This window comes from Colossoma macropomum, unplaced genomic scaffold (assembly GCF_904425465.1).
Source record: "Colossoma macropomum unplaced genomic scaffold, Colossoma_macropomum, whole genome shotgun sequence".
NCBI lineage: Eukaryota > Metazoa > Chordata > Actinopteri > Characiformes > Serrasalmidae > Colossoma > Colossoma macropomum.
The window spans coordinates 25,376,735-25,398,001 of NW_023494799.1; the positions used below are offsets into that span (position 1 = coordinate 25,376,735).

Here is a 21,267-nt window from a genome sequence, read left to right on the forward strand (position 1 = left end):
ACACCCCTTTCTGTCAACCCTATATATTATTGTTCAAAATAGTCACACTATGAAATGTCACGCTGAAGTTGTTGGTGCTTTATACTTCATATGTTGTTGTCTTTTGATGATTGCATCAAAACATGGTGAACACACTTACCCATACCTGCCTATCCTTATGTCTTACATGCAAAAGGTAGTTGCTTTGTCCTGTGGCTTACCTTTCACTTTTATCAGCAAGCTAAGCATAATGGGGACAAGCTTATAGTCAGATTGTCATCCCCCTCCAAAGCCCCCATCAAAAAATAGCTGTCGTTTACTTTGAAAAGAAAAAGAAAATGTCTCCTGCCCTAATCTGACACTCTTCAACATGGAGCCCAGAGACTCTTTAGAAAGGGCAATTGTAATCAGGAAGACGAGTCGGTGCCATTAAAACTGTTCACCTCTTGCAGTCGAGTGAAATATGTAGGATAAGCGGAAGGCAGTTCCTCCTTTCATTTTTCATCTACGTCACTTTTCACCACTCTTCTGTGGTCCGGCAAAGCAGTTGATGATAATGGAAGAAAATCAAGTAGTTGGAATGTTGTAAAGGCTACTTATAGTGTATTTGAAAGCAAGATAAAGCCTGTAAAAAGGATTTAATTTCTCTTGCATAGCCCATAAGATAGGATTAGAATTTAATTGAAATTAAAATCCAGGCTGCTTTAAACAGATAGTGTATAATCAAAAGATACAGTACTAGGAAAGTCAGTAACCACCATTCATTTCATTCCTTTTAAAATTACACAGAAGCCTCAACAACTAAATATAATATCATTGTCATTATTTTTTTTCAGTATTTGATGTGTCCATCCTTTACCTTTATTACAGCTTCCATTAGTTTCAGGAGACTCACTTTCAGTTTCTCAAAGAAATCTGCAGGAATGTTTTTCCACACCTCCAAAGTTTAGTCTTAGAAACTGGTTTTGCATTTTTTGCTTTTCAAAATCCAAGTAATCCCAAACATGTTCAGTGATGTTGAGGTCTGGACTCTGAGGCGGTCAGTCCATTGTTATTATAAGTGGCAAATCAGCAAGTGCTTCCATATATTGCGCTTCTGTCTAGTTTATTCACATGGCTAGTCAGCAGAAAACGATGCGCATTTCTGTATGTGTGTGTGCATGTATATATATATATATATGGTTCCTCATACCAAGGTTATGCTAACCTTGTAGCTAACTTTAGCATATGTCTTTAGTTTGATAATAACAATTCTCTTCGATCAATCAGACGTCTGCCGTTTTTCCACATCTCCTTTTGGTGTTGGCTCAGCAGGTTATACAAAAGTAGCACCAGTACCTAGTGGAAAACCAAAAAAGGCGAGTAGAGTCGTGTTGCACCGGTACCATATAGTGGAACAACGGCTAGAATTTTTCATGAATTTGCTACCTTTACCATCTGATATTTTCTAGAATGTTCCAAGCTGTTAAACTTTTTCACAAAAAAAGATTGAAAGATACACACCCTTTCAGGTCCATGAAAGGCTCAAATCTGTGTATACATTTACAAAATCTCAGCTGCAAGAAAAACAACAAAGCAAACTAACAAATCAGCTGGTGTTCTCAGAACAATGGACTGACTACCTCAGAGTCCAGACCTCAACATCACTGAATGTGTTTGAGATTACTTGGATCATGAAAAGCAGAAGATGCAACCAACTTCTAAGACTTAAATTTAGAGGTGTGGAAAAATATCCCTGCAGATTTCTCTGAAAAACTGAAATTGAGCCTCTGTGATAGAAAGAAAATAAGCTGTAATGAAGAGGAAGTGTGGTCAAAAGTGTTCTCTGTTATTTTCCTGAGGCTGAAAAGGAATAATTTGTACTTAATGTCTGTTTTGACTGAAGAATAAATAAATGAAATGTGGTCTCTGACTTTTGCGCAGCACTGCAGGACAAATGATGCTACAACTGTTGCACAAGAGTTCACAGAAATTCTAAACTGGTTCTGGAAATAAACAATCAGCTCTTAAATGTCAATTTCATATTGCACAAGTTTATTGATTCCATTTCATACATGGCTGAGTAAAGTACAAAGAATGAATCACGCTGTTAAACAGAAGGCCTGGAGAAGTTTCAGCTCCTCATTTCAGTATTTAACACATGTGCCAGAATAATAACCTGATTATTAAGCAAAGAGCACCATTTCCTGTATGAGTGAGATATCTCTCAGTGGAAGGACGAGTTTTAATGGATATAATGTTCATCATGGAAGGACGTAGATTTCATTTAGTCACAGAGACATTAAAAGCACATTTAAAACAGCGGAACAGAAATGACTTGCACATTCATTAACACTGTACAGTATCGTCTATTAATAGATGCACTCTACTCTTTCATTGTAAACAGTTCACACATTAAGGCACATTCTCATCATAAGGATTCTGCACAGTCTGAAAAGACTGTAAAACACTTGGCCTTTGTAAAAACAATATGCAGCATACATATATTACATATACAGTTTTATACATTACATTTAAGTACAAGGACTTTAAAATTTTTAGATTTTTATGCGAATCCTCTAAATTGTGCAAATTGATTTGATTGTCCATTATGTGTTCGCCAGGACGAGTCATCAGATATCAGATTTTAGTGGTCAATCCATTGGTCTCCAAAGTTAAAACTGTGGAAGATGAGGTCATGGACAACCAATCAGATCAGGGGGGTCATCATCCTGGTTCTAGAAAGAAAAAGAAAAAAATAAAAAGCACTGTTAATATGGTGTATTATGGCACAAACTACAAAGACAATTCACAATCCACTACGGCATTAGCTCAAGTTCCATTTCTAGTAAACATTAGCCGGGCTTCCATCCAGCTGTCAAATTTCAAACAAATAACTGAAATGTTGGAAAAAATGACACAAAAGAGGCTCCATCAGCTCTGCACAAGAGAATTAAATCCTTAACATTCCAGGTTTATTTTATACAAAGCCTTATAATTCAGTAACTACAGGGACTTCAATGCAAACTAATGGAGCTATTCTTAGGTTATAGAAGTATGTAATAAAACTTTGGGCCCACTGGCAGGCCCATGGCTTGTTCAGGGGTTAAACTGTCTGTCGAGTAAGAATACTGAATTCACAGACACAATTTTTTTTTTGTTGAGTTACTTTTTGATGCTTTTCTGTTTACGGCAATAAGGTCCAGTGCAAAGGCATGAAATCAGAATGCACTGTCAAGCATGATGGCTCAATGACTATTAATCAACAACAGACACCTGGTGTCCGTTTACTGTCTAATATTACTGATTTAGCTTTTTTTTATCTGCTGGGTAACAACATCTGGGAAACACTTGATCAGTCATTTGACTTTTTCTATTTGTATCTACATTATTTGTTTGGCAAAAATTATGTAGTTGCTGAATAATAAGTCGTAGGATTAATACTTAACAATAAGAACATTAAGGGGTTAACCCTGCACTTCTGAGTGATGACACGGCACTATTTTTTCACTGGTTCTAGATTCAGTGAGTATCTCGAAGAACAGGCTTACAATAATAAGAACTACTTGCTGAAGTGGAGAGAAGCACAAGCAGTACATGACCTGCAAGACTAAAGCTCTAGTCTTATCATGAAGTATACAGTCTGTACACTGGAACTGTGATGGTCAATCATTCTTTCCTGATTCTTTGCTAAGATAATGTTGACACTGTGTGTTGACCGTGGTACGTTTGTGAATACAACACAAAAAATGTAATGTTATGGTATGAGAAATTTCCTGAATCTGCAAGCATCAAAGTTTAATGTTTGGTGGAACGTTTGTCTTCCAAAACACACTGTAAACAAGCTAAATACCACTTTTGGTGGTGCATACACTGGCACTATACCCAGTTGAGGTGTTACAAAGTTGCATTAGATTTAAAAATAGAATACTGTCAATCAAGGTTAGACTTTATCTGGTGCCCCCGGCCACAACATTTCACATTCTGGTCACAGAAAATGTAGTGGCCCAAGTGACCACTTGCATTGGAGTTGTTTTGCATTTTTACACTTTTAAAAACAAGAACCAACACTGAAAACAAACCAACTACTTTCACCCTCCCACGCAAGACCCGGAGCCTGTTTGGTCTGACACAGAACTACTAGCATCATATCTATCATATGGTTTGTTGGAATTCACTACACTCTTACGCTACACTCTCAGCAAAAAGTGTTCTATATGGTACCAAAAAAGGTTCTCTGGCTTTTAACAATAGTGTAACCCTTTATAGTGTTATATAGAACAATTTTCACAAAGGGTTCTAAATAGAACCATCTACAACCCTTACATGATGCAAAGCTCCCTTTAATCATGTGCTTTGACTGTTTGTCTTTCTATATAGAACCATTTTCTTTACCAAAGAACCCTTGAAGAATCATCTTTTTTAATAGTGTAGATTAGTAAAACATGGCTTTGCTGCAAGTAGCAATGCTGACTGTAAAAAAAATCTGATACTGATGACTATGGAAAAAATTGAAAAACTGTAGAAAAGAATGAGTGTAAGAAAGAATTTGCTGGAGAAGGATTTGACTTTCTGATGTTCTGATGTTCTGTCGAGCATGTCATCATTTTCCATGGCAGGTAGACATTCTTGTCTAGAAAACACAGTATTGAAACGGAAGGTTAGCAGGATTGAATGACAAAAATCTTCAAATTGGTTAATTAGTTGAAAAACGATGCTTCCTTAATATTACTACCTACTTTGTCATGTACAATGAAAAAGAAAATGAGTAGACATGACAGAACATCTGTGTGTTTTTTGTATTGACGCATGCTTACTCATTGTTAAAAAAATGCATATACAATAAACATCTGTAATTCTGGCCACAGATACTTAATTTTAGCCGTAATATTCATTAGCTTGGTGGCTTGAATGCCTAGTGCAAATTTTTATATCTGTCTTTCCTTGATGTTTAATATTGCCCAATACTAATCGATGCAATTTTAATCTGTAAAACTGACGTACATTCACAACTACAGTAGCTATGTCCATGTCTTATTTGTTTATCACAAATTTATTTCCCTTCCTGTCTGCTTTGTAAAGTCTTAAAAATTACCCCATGCCTCATCATGCTTCAAATTTGTGCGCAAGTACTGTGTAGTGGTGCCATTACCAATTTTACCAAATTATATGTAGAGAGGCTTCTGGACAATTTAATCCCTCCAGGAGACTTGGCAAGACCCCTTTCTCTGTTAATTTTCACCCTCTCCCTCATTCAAGCACCCTCTCTCTTTCTCTGCCTCCACAATGTGGGGTTTCTTTCTTTTCCTTTTTTATGTTCCCTCATATCGTTTTTTTTCCTCCCCAGCTCCCACCCCCAAGCCCCTCAGACAGCATGCAGCTTATGCAAATCATTGGCCTTTTATTCTCAATACTCGTCCTCCGACTTGAATGAGACCTCAAGAAAACACACACACACACACGCACACATAACACTAGCCCTTTCTTTCCGAAGAACATTTTCACAGGCTACTGTACATGCACACCTAGCTAGCCTTGGGTGCTAACTTTAATCTGTTACAGTACTGAAGAATCAACAGCTCCCGCTGTAAATACTCCCAAGCTGAATAGAGAGTGGGATTGTTCGAATACACTGTAATGCCATACAGCTATGTTAATGCCCCTATTAGTCTGCTATGTTCATCAGGGGTGAAATATTCATAATATCAATGCTCAATATCAATTAAAGGATTTCCCTAGAACTACAGAATCAAATTAAAGTACCACTGATGAACCTATTTTTGAAACTGCAGAGGAAAGATGGTGAAAGACTATTTTTCACCAAAAGCTGATCAGACACATTGTTCTTTCAGGAGAGTGAACTTGCATGGTCGGGGTGGGTGGCGGGTGGGGGGAGTGCTGAAGGGATGGAGGTAGACTAGACACTTAAGGAAGGGAGGGGGCTGTTTACCAAAGTCACTGAGAGAAAGAATGGGAGGGCCTGATGAATATAAAGTGCTCGTTGCAAGCTGACATTCCCAGGCTCTAAAATGCACACACACATAGTGTGGTTGTGTCCAGCTGCTAGGGGTAGAGTGTATGTGTGTGTGTGTGTGTGTGTGTGTATGTGTGTGTGTGGAGGTGGGTAGGGTGGCGGGGGCACACTGATCTGACTTCCCTCAGACACTTTGACAGGCCGGCCTTTTCACCAGTGCATTACTGGGCCAGGCAGCCCCCTCTCCCTTAGCAACTGCACAGAGTTGGAGGGCTCGGGGGGGCTGTGGGGTTCACGGGGGGAGTAAGTTCACAGAACTGGATGAAGAAGTACCCAGTCTGGTCTGCCTTGACTAGACATCGCTCCAAGGCAGCGAACTTGAACTTGACTCTAGTGCTGACATCATATTGAAATAGTTGTATTCATTTGCATATTATTATTAGAGGGTTTCAGGCTTTATTGTGTCTCATTGTATCTGATGGGAACCAATTTCTAAAGTTTCTCTAACCAGTTTTTGGTAACGATGGTAACAGAAAAACAACCAGGATATTATTTTTTGCTATTCAGTAACTATAGCACAGTATGAAAAATCAGTTTGACCATATTTTCTGTATTAATTGCTGAATCTGTTGCTAATTCTAGAGTCTATTTTAATGTATTCCCTGGTTTTAACAGTCTTTTTCTCTTCCCCTGCTCTCATATCCTCACATAATGTGGTAATTGATGTTCAATTTAGTGCCTGTTTTCAGGATCTGGGCAAGATTCAGAGGTCGACTCTAATCTTTATAGCTCTATGACTATGTAACACAGCAGAACTTCTCAATCAGCCTCTAGTCAGATGGCTCAAACATCCACCTAATAGGACTTATTAATATGAACAGGTACAGAAAATAAATTTCTCTTTAACAGTGCAAAAAAGAAAGTTTTGAAAAGATGAGCTAGCAAAGGCAAAAAGGAGGTTACATGATCTTACATGAGTGCAGATCTTTTGCAAAGTGTTATTATTAGTTATAGGAAGATTTCAAGTGAATTTATACGTGAATGAGCTTAACTAAAGTGGACTTGCCACTTAGCACTTCATTACCTTATTGTGCCATCTGGCTATAGACACTATAAACTATGGCTAAAAATGCTATATAGCATATTAAGGCCATAGCAAGATTTTAGTTCTTCTGACCATATCACATTTACTCTGTTGTAGCTTCAATGCAATTTGTTGACATACTCTTTATATGTTCTGTGGTAAATACACAATGTCCTGCATATCTAAAATCATGACAGCTGCATGTGTATAGTGATCAGGGTGACCATTCAAAACAGGAGAAGAGTCTGATCCTTCATCAGCACCTTTCCTGTTGCCTCTGCTGAGTGAGGTCCTTTTTGCTGCCTGTTATCCCCTCAGCCAGAGTCATGCTCAGGAATCCCCATCCCAGGCTTTTCACGGCCAATCGGCCAGGGAGGGGGCAGAGAAAGGAGGGGGAAGTCATTTCAAAGCTCCCCTGTAGTCGATACAAAGCTGAGAACAACTCTTTTCGGGATAATCGCATTTATCCCAAGATTAAGATGGGATCGGCAGCTGAGGTAGCCACATGGGAGAAAAAGGGAATTTTACCGTAAAACATACAAGCCCCATCGAGCCACTCACGATGTGAACAGATTTTAATACAATTTCACTGGAGTGTGCAACTTGTGCCTTGACTATTCTGCAATCTGTATCCACGAAGAACATGATAACTTACTTGAATACTTAAATCCTGAATCATTTAGCAGATATCAAGTAGAGATGCATAGGTGCAGAAATGCAGAAGGTTTCAGCTAAAAGCTTCATACTCCCTGCATGTATGCTGTAACCCACAGAAGCATATTGACCGACATCTGTAAAAATAATGGTGTGACAAAGGCTTCTTTGGAGCAGTGCCACAGAGGAGCCATGTTGTTCATCTAAGTAACCTTTCAACTCATGGTTCTTCAAAGATCCATGTTTCTAAGTGAAATATATGAGCATGGGGAACCTTTTTAATGGCTATATTATCTCCACATAATGTAAAAATGAAAGGTATTCCCTGAAACCATGTTGTCACCTTTGAAACAAAACCTCAAACCCCCAAAATGGCAACCTTACAAAGGAAGAAAAAGCATTCTTAACTTTGAACGGAATCTAATTTTTCCCAAGTAATTTCTATTGGTCCGTTAATCCTGACATTTTAGTTTTCAAACTGTGCAACGGCAAAAATTGAGATGCAAGATTTGAATGATATGTTCACACCAAGAACAATTTAGGAAACATCACTTTAAGCATATTAAATTACAAGTGCACTATATACTGAACCTTCATGGTAGAAGACATGAAGGATGACATATGAACAGGGTGTGTGGAAACACTGTTAGTATGCCAGACAAATATTCCCAGATAGTCGACTCCCATAGGCCTTCGCTATTAGCATGCCAGCTGCAGCATCTGCCACATGGGGCCACAGGCAGAGCCAGACAGTACGGCCCCTCCCCCACTCTAAACACATCACCCATCAACTCCACACCACACGCACGCTGGACCCAAAGCGTCATGCCGCACATGCTGGCCCGGCCTATTTCTCTGACCACAGCTTCTTACAGGTGACCTTATCTAATAGGGAGTCAACAGGGAGCAAAAGGCACAGGTGCTTATGCAGTCAGCTTAACGTTTGGAGTGTTCCTTTTCTTTTTCTAGCCTCTAGCCTCTCAGTGTGTTGTTCTCTCTACCCTTCTTCCAGCCTTTTTTCCCTAACATAAATTACACCCCCCTCCATTTTTTGTCCCCGATTCTTCATTGTTTTCCTATGAAATACTGTCTCAGCCCCTGGCGTAAACTTTCGCTCCCTTTCTCTCTGCTTTTCTGTATCGCCACCTCCATTTTCCTGGGTAATATATTGTAATGGAGCTTTAATTAATTGCTCACCCAACTGCTGTGCCCTAGCAGAAGGGGGAAGAGAGAGAGAGAGAGAGAGACGAACTGTGCGTCCAGGTCCGCGCCGTTAATCTTCCCGTGCTGGATCTCAACACGAATGATTAGGATTTCTGTATGTTTTGGCACGCATGTTGTGCACAACATTGCAAGTCTCTAGCTAATTTGGTACGTGACGGTTAATGTTAGTTGCTGTTTATATCGTGTTCTGTGTGTTGTGGAATGGAAATATAAATGTTGGACGCTTCTACATGCAAGACATAGCATACATTGCATATATGCTATGAAAGTTATGAAAAACAGAGCAAATTCTTCATGCATCACTCATGTTGATTAGCATTCAGTGCACTATTATTTACAGTGCACATGCAGATGGTTGTAAAAGCCCTCCTGCTTATACACATCACATCCACAAATGCATGCACCAGCATGGGCACCAACATGCACCCACCCACTCATCTACATACAGGCAAAATTGAAAAAGGGCGCGTTTTTTTTCCACCAGTCTGTTGGTTTGGGTGCTAATTTTGGCATGTGGCTCCGTCTGGGCCTCAGCATCATTCCCAGTCTGGTGCCCCCTCTGTCTTTTGCACCCCATCCACGGTGACAATGGTGGGAAAAAGGGGGACCGTAGCCTCGTCAAGAGCGCCCCTCACAATGCCGCCATTGTAGAGCAGAGAGGGCGATCAGAATAATAATGTAGCACTGTCCAACTGTTTACCAACACGCAGCCTACAGCTGCACATTTCACCCCAGAAATTTCTGTACCAACCTTCTACAGTCCTATGAGGAGGTTAACTGGTGTTTACTACACAGGCAGGAGGGCAAGGATATGTACTGATCAGAATTTGTGGCCAGAGCACACAAGGTCTGAAGAATGCCAAACCTTGACAAAAACACAAGGTTTTGCCTTAATGTTCTACAATATTAGCACAAGCAGTTCAACGCACACCAAGACACCTACACTTATATCTAATAAATCCAATATTTCTGCATAACAAAATTCACCAGCAAATATTCCAATATGTGTGTGAATTACTTAATATAGCACTTTTATTTGGGTCAAACAATGCAGTTGAATCCAAAACCTTCATTTATTTTGTTATAAATGCACGCATTTTAAACATAGCTAACTAATCTGTTCAGTTTACATATACAGTACTGTGAAAAGTCCACCCTTAATTTATTTCATTTACAGTCAGAATAGCCATTAATTATTCATTTCTCAGGAGACATTATAGAGACGATCTGATATAAGCTGATAAACCTTGCATAAAAAAGGAGAAAGTCAAAGGAAATCCGGTGAAAAAGCAGCACCTTTCAAAACTGGAGAACAAAAATGACTTAAACAGAGATGATGGGACTCCTAACACCTATGCAAAACCTGGTAGACCAACAAAACTGTCCTCATCAGATAAACATAAGAGAGAAGAGAAAGTCAAGCTGCTTCAGATCTGAAAAAATCTACAGGTGTTTCTGTCCATCTTTCCACTGTGAGAAGACAATTCAGTGCTATGAGTCTGAAAGAATGTGTAGCTGTTAAGAAGCCCTCACTGAGAAAAGGAGAAAAAATATGCAAATAAAACAAAAAGCCCTGGCCAGTCCAGAGTCCAGACCTCAGCATCACTGAATGTATTTGGGATTACTTGAATTATGAGAATGCAACCAAATTCTAAGACTGAACTTTGGAGTTGTGGAAAAATACCTGCAGGATTCTTTGAAAAAACTGAAAGCAAGTCTTTTTAATAAGCTGCAATAAGAGCAAGTGTGGACATACTAAATACTGAACAAATTATATTCAGATGTTGAGGCTTCTGTATAATTTTATGTCCCTGCTTTTTTCCCCGATGGTGAAAACTGAATAACTTGTACTTAACGGCCATTCTGACTGGAAATTCAATTAAAAAAGGTGGTCCCATTCAGCACAAAATAGGCATATTCCACTGTGCGATTTAGCTATAGCCTTATAGTAGTCGGTGGTCAGATTAATAATGAATAAACATATATTTAATATATAACCATATATAACAATATTACAGGTCTTCATGTAAAATGCACAGCTTTTCATTCAAAATATTAATGAAAAAGGCAAGTGTGTGGTTTGTGTAGTGCCCCAAAACAATTAGTGGTGATTGTACTGATTCTGTATTGTCTATTATGTCTCAAAAAACACCATTAACCGCAGGACGCAGATACACTTCACGCTGCTGAAAAACGCGGCGGCCGTTAGCGTTAAAGCACAACAACAATGCTCATTTCAAATCGCCATTTGCATATTGGAAACTGGAAAAATCTGGTACAGGATTGGCACCGTGCCAAGTGGCATAATTAACACTTTTTTGCCAACGCTCCGCAGCAGCCACATTATGCACTGACAAACATCCACTCCCCCTGCCAGTGTACTTATTCACACACACACACACACACACACACACTCTCTTTCTCGCTCACTCTGACTCGTTCCCAGATACACAAACACCATTTGTAGTATAAATTAAATTTTTATGCTACTGCATACACACACCATGCAATAGTGCTATACACTATAACAGCACAATCTCTTTACATTGGTTTCTGTACTAAATTGTGATTGCATCTAAGAGGCAGTAAAGGATTTTTTTTGCATAAAGCACTGAGAAATGCAAAGCAGGACTGAAACCCCTCCCCCTCTCCGATGGAGATGCACTGCCTAATTAGAAAACAGCTATTAAAGGCACAGCTCTCTCATTTCAACAAGCCTTTTTTTTCTGAACAGAAATAGTGTGCCAAATAAACTGAACCACATCTAAATCCTGTAGAGGATACTGTATCCATATTCATACATACATGCAAGTAATTTCATCAAAATAATTTAATATTTCAGCAGTATTTTTAGGTAAGGATTTTATGTTGAATAGTCTAAGTGATTACCTTAATCCTCTAATACATAAAGGCCTAAACTGCTTTCTATTTCAATAGACTGGTCTTAGATTTCCCAATAGGTGTAATGTAGAATATTTGGTTGGACCTTGTATGCATTTACAGCCACTGTAAACACACTACAGCCTGTTCACATAAAACAAACAACATACACTTTAACAAAAGCAGCTCATCTAGCTTGTTTAACCATAAATGCATATGAATGAGTGCATCACTATTACTCCAAAAAGGCACAACATTAATGTACACAGTCCATAAGGTGGCAAATTTCAGCTAAACCTTGTCCGAATGGCCTCGGCTGCACTAAAGCGCTCCTGCGCCTTTAATTGGGGGCTCGCTCCTCTCTGCTCGTTCCTATGCAATTATGTTAATATGGGGATCTGCTCCTTTTTCATTAACAGGCAGCGGTTGCATCATTGTTTCCTTTATTTTTAAGCCTCTGCGTCGTGTAGCGAGCAGTGCTGATCCTATGCTTATGCTTTTTTTTCTCTCCGGCTGGCTCGATATTGGCACACCTCTGAAGAAACTGAGACAAAAAAATATTATGGCTGTTTTTTTTCCCATTTGCATGCTCATTTGAATGGGCTGCTCGTACGTAGATTAGCAGAAAGGTTGGTCGCTGATTGCCGTGCTTTCTTGGGAATACTGAGATCATATTAGACACACAAGGTCCAGCGTGCAGTAAGTATGCAAATATACATATATATCTTTTTCCCTTCAGGTAGACGATATTTAAATGGCTTTAAATATTCAAAAGATGACACATCCGTTTTGATCATTCATCATTGCATTGATCCTATCTGCTTAGTATTCGTAATGTCCGTTTTGCTTAAAAGTCACGATCCAGTCGATTTGTCATCATGAAATAAACGCTCTTTGGGATGGTTCCCTGCCCGGCCCCAGCATTTAGAGCATTAAAACAGACAAATGATAATGTTTGCATACCATCAGCAATCGATGTGAGGACAGCGGTGACCTTTTAATGCCACATAGCATGATACTGCCATTCCATCTGAGTGACAAAACATGCAGAGGCCTCTCTCTTTTTCCTCGTTGCTCGGCGAAGGGAGCCCTAGCTGTACATACTGCACCACTTCTACTGAGTCCACTTACAGGATGTGCAGAGAGTTTGCAATGCCATGCTTTTAAGGCTCTGGCAGCGGCCTTGAAACCCCTTCTTAAGCTTATGTGCTACTCAGTGTGAGCACCTGCATGAAGCCTATCGGCAAGGAGGACAAACGAATCCTACTCAATAATGAAACGGAGAGCACTTCAGCATGGGCCGGCTTTGGTTCACTGGTCAAGAGGATGTCAAACTATATCATTGCACTGACTTGAGGCCAGGAGTGAAGTAGTTATCTCTTCACTTTTTGGAGAGTCTACTACTATTTTCATCAAAAAAGGACTTCTTCTCAGTGAAGTGACGCTTAACTGATCATTTAAAAAGCTTTCGTTCTTTTATACACACTTCACCCTTACCTTTCCTGGTTTTTATACCCCAAACTAGGACGATTATGAATATGCTTAATCATGGAAATGTGACATGTGTGAGATTAAGATAACAGCACATACTCATAACCGTCACTTCCATTTCATCCCAAATGACTAAATAAGTAGGCTTCATTTCCGTTCATAAGTCATTACATTGCATGGTGTGTGCAGATGTGCATGTGCATTACTTGTAAGGGCCCACATCCTGCATTTTTCTCATCTTTTATTACGTCCGCTTATAATATTTGTGTGGGTTCATACACCAACAACAGTTCTAATTCATTTTTATATACCCATTTTATTGTTTAGAATTAAATTAATTGCTGTGTCTTATGTAAATAATCTCTGTTCTGACTGAGACTAAATCAAGAAGCAGTCCAGGCTGCTACACTTCTTACAACTTCAGTGTGAGTGGGTGGGGCTAAATATGTAAATGGGGTTTTTTCTTGACATCACAAAAAAATGAATGCAAAAATGGGCGGTTTTTGCTTAGTTTTGATATATGGACGTTTGGAAACTTTAACAATGATACATACAATGATACAATAATACACACTCATCAAACTTCATTTTAAAAAAGATGTTCTTCCATGATATGGGGCCTGTTTTTATATTTAAACAATCTGTTATTTTTGAATGTTAGTGGCTTTCGTATACAGCAAATTTGATATATGCTTCTAACAAAAGGTGCACCAACAGCAGCAGGAAAAAAACAATGGCTAATACACTGTAGCCCTGCAGCATGGTAAAAGGAATAAGCATGGAGCTTTTGTCCGTTCATTTGTTTTTTTGTTTTTTTTTTTTGCATTTGGAATGACCTACTGGGGTAATTGGCGAGATCAGCATGGCTGATGGAGAGATGAAAGCGAGCTCAAAGCTTTGCTGTGAACTAGGAATAATGGCCAATGCTGGGTCTAATAGAGGCAATGATGCAAACCTACCTCATGCCAACACAGCCATTTTAGGAAGCAGGCAGCCAGCTTCTCCATCAAGATGGCTTCCTCGCACACAAGCCCCTCGTTCTGGGCTCCAATCTTCAGCATCTGGGGGGAGTGGGGGAGTAGGGGGTAGGTGGGGGTGGTCCGTGGCAACTGGCAGCAGCCTCTTTGTCCCCACTGGCACACAAGCTGCAGCCTCTTGCTCATCGTTTTTTTTTCCCTCCCGGTCCCCTCTCTGGGGGCACACATGGCACTAAACGCTTCCGTTGATGGTGGGAGGGGAGGGGGCTAGTGAAAGGAGGATGAGAGTTGACCATTATTTTCTATTCTTTCATTTGGGTGGTTGTGCCATTTTTTTTTCCTGTCGTGCTCCATCAAGACAGTGTGAATGGCCTGGCAGTCACTATGGGGGGAAACAAGAAAGTAAAGCACAATAAAAAAAGCCCCCTTTTATCACCGCCAAAAGCGGATGTCATGGCAACTACCGTATAATCTGTCTTTAGAGAGGAAAAAAAAAATCAAGGAACAAAATAACTGTAATTCCTTTGTATTCTATGCAAAGCAACTTCACCATAAAGAACTTGACGATTGCTCAGCTTCACCATTTCTTCTTCAATAAAGCTTCTTTGCTGCTCTCATAAGTGGATTGTATGTTGTTAACACTAAACGTAGTAATGTGGATTGCGCAACAGCTTTTTGAATTCTGCTAGCTAGTTGCGTGGTTGATGTGGCAGTCGCAGCACAGGTGTACTAAATCAGCTTCAAGATCAATTGCTGTCCACCCATAATTTCATCGCACGAGCCTTATTCAATTTAGCTGGGTAACCAGTTTAGCTGGAAAAGATCATTGTTAATGAATGATGACAAAATTTCTTTGCACACATTAATTTTACATAACAGTAATATGTAACGTGATAGTGACCCATACGTTTTTATCATTACCGAGACGGAGACAGACATATAATTTCCTCTCTCTGATCATTTATCGCATTGAAACCCCCCCACCATCCCTCCTGGTCTAATGTCCTGGAGTCATTCCGACTGCGTATTCCGAAGCATGCCAAAAGACATTCGAATTCTGTCTCAGTCTCTTTGATTTTATCTATGATTCATACCAAATATATTTTGTGACTTTAACGTGGCATCATTGAGTTCTGCGCATTAGCTTTAGTTCCACATCATCAATGAATGTGGCGAGTGCACTTTTTGATAGATGATAATAACTAAACTCATGCATTTAATGCAAAACACAAAATATCACGTTATGTAATATTTTGTGCAATAATCACTGGCATGGAACTAGAACAGATGGTCTTTTCGACTGTGACCTCTATGTTTCAGTAAGCCAGTCAAATCTCTGAGCACCAAGGCAGTACGGAAAAGTGATTTTTTTTCATTTTGGAAAAGCATGGGAATCTGGCAGTGCTGTTTATGTTGACACGAAGTGTCAGAGGATCTGTGAATGTCGGTGCTCAGGTGAAGGGCGGGTCAGAGAGCGGCAGCAGATACACACACAAGTTTGTTTTTGTACCGTATCAGAACAAGGGCCTATATGAATTATATATCATATAATCTAATCTATATATCAAGTATCTATATGTAATGTAAAATGCAACATGTCCTTCATTTTATATATATATATATATATATATATATATATATATATATATATATATATATGTGTGTGTGTGTGTGTGTGTGTGTGAGTACCTGTATGTAATAATAATATATAAAAGTACCTATGAGTAATAAGGTCCCATATATGTATCCATATGTACTGATAATATGCCCCATACGTATTACTATAATCTATATCTATATCTATCTATATATATATATATATATATATATATATATATATATATAGATATATATATAGATATATATATAAATACTTACATGTAAAAAAGTCTCATATACATTAGTAACAATAATGTCGTATGTTACATATGAATGTAAATATATAATGATATGTATGTATGTACCCATACATATGTCAAACACGTTATATATATGTAAACATCTATATGTGATAATAATATATCCCAAGTAACACCTCACATGTACTAGTACCTATTAGTACCTATAGGTAACAATAATGTCCCATATTACATATGAACATAAACATATGTAATGATAATATGTATATATGCATCTATACATATGTCAAATATGTGTTATTATATATAAGCATTTATATGCGATAATAGTCAAATGTGCCAAATATATTTTATGTAAATATTAGAACTGACTCTCTGAGTAGCAAACAAATGGTCAAAAATAAACCATTGCATTTGTAAGCACAGGCTCATCTAGTTGGTCCAGACATTTTTTGTAAGCCCTTTTCTCTGATTTTCCTACCAAGTCAGAACATTTTGTCCTGAAAACGTGCAAAAACAAAACAGTACAAACACACACACACAAAATGACATGAAACAGATTGACAGGCTTTTAGCAAACAGAATGAATGCCAACAGGTAAAGATGCTGGGGCAGATGCTGAAGTTTTTACCTTTTCTCCTTTGTATAAATGTCATTTTAGAATAAAAATTCTGCTCGTAGGGAGCACAAAGCTAAAGCTAGACTGAACCTGCCTGAGCCGCACTCAAACACACAGCATTGATGTGGGTCAGACTGGCACTAGCGCAAACCCGTAGCCACGCTCGCCGTTTTGGTATTTCTGCTGCTTGCTGGAGGAGGCCCTGCTCTTTTGTACGCTGCCATGCTGCCAGGGTGCCCCAGTGAAATGCCTATGGAGTTTTAGACATGTCACTTTTTTTGTGTGTGTGTAGTGTTTTGTAGTCGTACTGCTGGTTAACCACACAACAGCTATCATCTCCACTCAAATACTGCACTGTGGTCGATTCTGTACTTACTAGATGGTATTGTTCCGCTGCATGGTCCTCCGGTCTCTCACAAAGACACTACGGTCAGGATGGAGCTGTGGTTTGGGAGACAAACAAAAACATGACTTTATGCAACATTCGGAGCATTTTAAACATAAAACACCTTTTGAGAATGAAAAAAAGAAAGACTTGCTAAAAATATCTTATAAAACCATAAATATTAATTTCAATGATTTTTAAATAATGTTCATCTGTGAAATATTCAACTTCTCTTAGAGATAAGTGAAACACAGCAACCCACAGCTTACATGCTTTTGTCAAGTAAAAATGCATTGGTTTACATTGTGACTATACAATATTGGGTAAAATTAATTCAAATGTTGAAGATATGCCTATTATTCCGATTTTAGCAGGTCTAAATAGTACTTGTAGCAACATTTCAGTGCATTCACTACTTCTACAACTGGATATCAGTTTACATCTAAAAGACAATGTTGATGTTTTCTTTTGTGTGGTTAATATGACTAACCACTAACCACTGACCACACAGGCCTCAGCCAGCGGCTGCATACAATATCAGTCCCACCATGGAGCCACTGCTTTCTGGGTGACCTCGTTAAAGACTTTTTGAAGCACGAATATAGTGCAGTAAACACACAGGCTATTTTAGATCATTTTAAATCTGTTGCTTTACAGCAATAAAGGCTGGTTTGTAACGTTACCTAAACTTGACAAGTGCCTGCACATGTGACTCGTTACTAAAGCATTTAAAACAGCTTTACTACGCAGACAAACCACCACTACTGCGCTTAAGCTACGGTGACGTCACCGTCATCACTGTAATCAACGCAATTAATGAAATGAAATCCTACAATGCTGATTTCTATCGCGCGAGCTGGTCGCGTAAAATGAAGTGCGTCCAGCAATTAGTGCAGGGTGCGGTTTCGCTTTGCCTTAAATACAGCGATAAGGCTACACTCTCTGCGTGCGCGTGGGTGGGGGAGAGAGTGTGGCGCGCGCAAGAGCCAATCTAAAACGCTACTGATCCAGCCCTGGGGTCTCTAAGCCCTCTCAACAAGTCTGGGAACAAAACCGTCGCCTCGTGGGAAACCCTCGTGCTGGCCATTCACAAGGCTGTCCCAATTAAACCAATCAGAACCAGCTCTGGTCATCCAGGACGGCCAATTATATTTGAGTATCTAGATCTAACTAGATCGCTGACGCAGACTGATTATGTGCATTCTATAAGTTCCAAAAGGAACAAGTGCATGATTCCCTAGTTAGAACGCAAGCCTAATGTTCTAGACTTACGCACAAGAGCTAGAACTCTAGGCATCCACTATCTACGTGTTCTAGAACTCCACTACACCTGCTACGTATTCTAGTATTCAATGCATGAGCTAAGCATGGGGGCGGGCGATACTGGAAAAATATCACGATTCTTCTAGACGTTTTCAGGAGACACATCACAATGTTTAGTTGTTCTGAGATTTAATAAATTGTAACAGACAAAATAGAAGCTGTAGTGTCGCGTATAAAATACTATAATAATAATAATAATAATAATAATAATAATCCACTGCCAGCTACAATTTTTTTCAGTGTTTTAAAAAACTGCACTAAATCTAATTAAACAGACCTGATTATGCGCACTTTGTAATGAAACATATAGTTGGTCAGTGCTTGTAAAGTACTGGCGATATCTACAATATGCTCAGAAAAATGTGACATAAATTATCACGATAACGATAAAATATAGTCACATTGCCCACCTAAGCATTCTTGAATTTTACACCAGCTGAGCAGTTTAGAATTCTATGCGTCAGCTTAGCACAGTGTTCTAGCACAAGGGTTCTCAACTTTCTCCACCTCAAGGTCCACCTATTCATCACTACACGAAGGCCCACAGGGAAAAAACTCTTTTTTTTTTTTTATTTAAATTTCATTTTTGGGAAAATTTCAACACGGCAATGTTTGAGTGCCTTAAATGTAAACATGGTGGCAAATTAAGTGGAATTTTTTACAACACATCAGTTGCTCGCGAGTGAACAGCTGAGATGTGGGGTGTATTTTGTTTTTAACGCTTTCGTGCGCCGTAGCTGCATTGAAAATTTATTTTTTATCGTTAAGTCAATTATATCACTGAATCTAAGACAAAGTGCCTTCACCGGCCCACTGCGGACTACTGGTTCTCTTCAGTACTGGTCTGAGGACCAGCAAAGGGTGCTTCGCGGCCCATTTGTGGTCCACGGCCCACTACGCACTGGCTACGCATTCTAGAATCTACACCAGCTGAGCGCTCTAGAATTACACACTACGCTCTAGCTAGAACACAAGCAAGCTTAGTGTGCTGGAGGGCAGCCGGAATCCTGTACTGAGGGTCCCTGTAGGCCTGATCGCTGAGCGCGGTTCAGGCTCTAATCCGCGCCGCTGGCTGAGAGACAGACAGACAGAGAGAGAGAGAGAGAGAGAGAGAGAGAGAGAGAGAGAGAGAGAGAGAGAGAGAGAGAGAGAGAGAGAGAGAGAGAGGAGGTTCCGAGTCTGGAATTCTGCTCGAAATACAGCAGCTGCCTGTTGGGTTCTGTTCTACAGAGGCGATTAATGAGCAGAAGAGAAGCGAGGCTGACTAGAGTCGGTGTGTTTGGACTTTGGAGACTTTGGACCACAAATTATCAACGTACTTCAGAAAATGCATTACAATCATTTCAGGCGCGTTAATTTGTCAGTTGTCCGCTGCTAAAGGCTTAATTTAACACAGGACCGTAGCACTATGTGCTGCGCTCTCTCTCTCCCTCTCTCTCTCTCTCGCTATCTCTCTGCTCGTGCGTGTAAAAAAAGTTGACTTTGCAATTAAACCTCAAAGCGGCCGAGACCATCAATAATCATTAGCAATATAATTTTGGAAAAAATAAAATTAAACCAATCTATTTGGTATTATTATATAAACACTACTATTAACCGATCTAGAACTGAATGCACGAGCTAAGCATTAGGGGTGGGCGATATTGGCAAAATATTATATCACGATACTTCTAGACGTTTATATAATAATTATGTGTATAAAATAACTGTGTAATAATTGTGTCTTACCATGGCAAGGCACTGACTCGTTCTATTTACTTTGTCTTTTCTAATTTCTTTTTTATGTCTTTTATGTCTTTATGTCTTTCAAAAGATTGGCTCAATTGTTTGATAAATTAATTTAAATAATAATTTATATACACTAATTGAGGGGTTAACAAGGTATAATATTTCGCCTGTTTAAAAGTGGTTTAAATGACATTGCAAATAATTTAAAACGTATAAGGTCTAAGATGTGAAAAAATTATTAAGGCCCACTCAGACCCTGCCATCTGCAGATTAGGCCTCTGAGATGGCAGCCTGAATAATCCGAATTAATCTGCATTAATCTGAATTAACGGTCATTACTCAGGCCTCACAATTCTCATTATTAAAAAGCGTCAGAATCGACGCTGCTTACCTTTCAGAGCGTCCATGCGCACGCGCCTCTGTCCTGCAGCAGAGGAGGCCGTTCCTACTTTCGGTTATCTAGCTTTATGATGGCACGTAAACACTCATACAGCTAGATAACCAAAGACAGCAGCAGCCTCCCTTCACAGTGCACTCAGCGCCGAGCAGCTCGCGCACACACCTGACCAACACAGCAGAGGTTAACACATGCGGGAGAGATGCGCTGAGCTGTGCACGTGGGCTGGAGGACCCTCACTTCATCCTCCAGACGCGCCCCTGCACGTGCATATTAGCAGTGTTGCTCTGGTTTATACAACTTGGCCACGTATTTAATATCATTCCTCCAACACTCGTGCACACATCAGAGCACACTTAAAAAGATGGTTGTTCTGCTGTTACAAGCTGAGCACTATAACAGAAGCAGAAGCCTTTTTGGTGCTATAGAGAACCACATAGCACACACTCTCAATCAAGAACCATTGAAGCATTATATATATATATATATATATATATATATATATATATATATATATATATATATATATATATATATATCCAACTCGTAGTTCTAGACAGAACCATTGTCTTTACTAAAGAACCCTTGACGAATCATCTTTTTAAGTGTGTTGTGTTATTCCCATTTTTCCCATTGAGCAGTAAGACACATTTTTGTATTTTGTACGAAAAATGAGGATAAAGGTGTATAAAACTTGTACTTTTCGTCCATACT

The 21,267-nt window shown here is 39.3% G+C and overlaps 1 long non-coding RNA gene across 1 annotated transcript; it reads right to left on the bottom strand.

The window, feature by feature from the left end:
- Positions 1-1,990: 1,990 nt before the first annotated feature.
- Positions 1,991-20,602, bottom strand: LOC118819411. The gene is made up of 4 exons (XR_005008149.1): positions 20,548-20,602; positions 17,097-17,161; positions 14,225-14,509; positions 1,991-2,696 (listed from the first exon to the last, which is right to left on the bottom strand). It is a non-coding gene; the product is annotated as an uncharacterized LOC118819411 (long non-coding RNA).
- Between the last annotated feature and the right edge of the window lie 665 nt (positions 20,603-21,267).